Below are 2,402 nucleotides of genomic sequence, written 5' to 3'. Positions count from 1 at the left end.
GCCCAATCTGGGACGTTAAAAGGCCCAATCACTGACCCCCAATCACTACCCCATCATCACGTCAGCCGCCGCATCATTTCCGTGTCAGTGAGCGCCCTATCATCATGCCAATCACCAGGTTTCACCCAATCAGCTGTCTCCTCCACCACCCCCAACCACCACCACCTACTCATCTTCCTCTTCCTCCTCCACAACCTACTCCTACTCTTCCTCCACAACCTACTCCTACTCTTCCTCTTCCTCCTCCTCCACAACCTACACTTTCTCCTCCTCCTCCTCCACAACCTACACTTTCTCCTCCTCCTCCTCCTTCTCGACCACCATCAACAGAACCTCTTCTTCTTCTTCTTCTTCCTCTTATTCCTCCTTCTCAGTTACCTACCAGAATCTACTCTTCTTTTTTCCTCCTCTTCCAATATCAGAACCTACTCTTCTTCTTCCTCTTCCTCAGCTACCAGAATCTACTCTTCTTCTTGTTCTTCCTCCTCCTCCTCCACCTCTTCCCCACTATCAGAACCTACTCTTCTTCTTCCTCCTCTTCCTCCCCACCACAACCTCCTTCTCCTCCTCCTCCTCCACCAAAACCTCGTAATTCTCCACCACCACCAATTATTTCCCTCTCCCTCACTCCTTCTCCAACACACACAATCCATCTCCTCCCCCACCACCTCCTCTCCCTAAATTACCCTCACTCCTTTTCTCCCCTCTTTACTCTTTAATCTAACCAAAGTTGCCCCCTTTCCCCTCTTTCCAACCCCCTTCCCCTCTTTTCCCATCACTCTTTCCCCTCCCCTTCAACCTCATAAAAACCCTCTCATTCCATCTTTCCCCTCTTCCAACCCCCCTCCCTCCTTTTACCCTCTATTTCCCCTCGTTCTCCCCTCCTCTTCCCCAATTCCCCTCTTTTCCCCCATCCCTCATAAAAAACCCTCTCACCCCTTCCTCCCCTCTTTCAATCCCCCCACTACTCCCCTCCATTTCCCCTCGTTCTCCCCCCATCACTCAATTCCCCTCTTGTCCCCTCCCTCTTTCCCCATAAAAAAACTCTCACCCCTTCTTTCCCCTCTTCCAACCCTCTCCCCTCTCTTCTCCCCTCCCTCTCTCCCCTCATTTCCCCTCTTCCCCTCCCTCTCTCCCCTCACTTGTCCCCTTCACACAAACACATGCGGGTTGTGTCCATTAAGGACCAAATGGTCCGTTTCTAACTCAATCCTCAACTTCACTTCATCTACCCAACAATCCTCATCAATCCTAAGCTCAACTAAAGGGGTCACATTGGGTTAATTTTCCTCCGACATTCTACCTCCAACATCCAATTTGAATAACTAGATTAGAACTTCGCTTACATAAACCTAGAATTGTCTAAGAACATTCCAACAGTATGTCTAACACTCGTCTAGGTTTACAACCACTTAGTTCCTAATTCAGCTTTGCTATATTGACGAAACGGTAATTTGAAAATTTGAAATTTCAAATATCGTAACCGAAATCGTTTTAATTCCAACGAACTCTCAACGGTCGTCGATGGCGAAGTCCGTGGGAGAAGACCAGTGTGATAACCATCTTTTGGGGGGGAGGAAGAGAGGAAAGGACGGAGAAGAGAGGAATAAATAGCCAACAGGATGTTTAGTTCGTCGTTCACCCAACAGATGGCGCCACCGTCGCAGTCTCCTCGTTTGTTTACGTCAACAAGGAGACCTGACGTCTTTTGTTTTGTTGATGTTTTGTCCTATAGTTTCTGCTTTTCTGTTTTGTGTCGATTTATTGTACAAAGACAATTTTTGTATATTTTTTTTGTTACAGGTGGATTGTTGTTGTTTTTTATATTAAATTCTTTGTCATATGAAAAGTGTATTTACACTTTTTTCTCTCAAAGTTTGTTTCCACTATTCACTTCATATTAGAATTTATGGTAATATATCAAGTCATGTTGATGATAATAACAATAATAATGACAACAATAATAATAATGATGATGGTAATAATGATATTGGTGATAACAATAATAATAATAATAATAATAATAATGATAATAATAAGAGACTGAGAGAAAGAGAGGAAGTGAGAGAGAGAGAGAGAGAGAGAGAGAGAGAGAGAGAGAGAGGGGGGGAAGTGGGGGGGAGAGAGAGAGGAACATAACAATGACAGGATGGACAGACAAACTGCCAAGTCAGACTGACAGACAACTCTATCCTGGTAGTGTCCCTCGCAAGGGAGGAAGGAGGAGGAGGAGGAGGAGGAGGGTTGGGGAGGAGGAGGAGGAGGGTTGGGGGGGAGGAGGAGGGTTGGGGAGGAGGAGGAGGGGAGGAGGGTAGAGAGAGCAGGGGTGGAGAGGGATGGGGATGGGAGAGGAGGGTAGAGAGAGGAGAGGGTAGAGAGAGGAGGGGGTGGAGGAGGAGGAG

The sequence above is a fragment of the Oratosquilla oratoria genome, chromosome 40, assembly GCF_046742065.1.
Source record: "Oratosquilla oratoria isolate Oo_2021 chromosome 40, ASM4674206v1, whole genome shotgun sequence".
NCBI lineage: Eukaryota > Metazoa > Arthropoda > Malacostraca > Stomatopoda > Squillidae > Oratosquilla > Oratosquilla oratoria.
Note: the sequence above shows the minus strand (reverse complement) of the source record.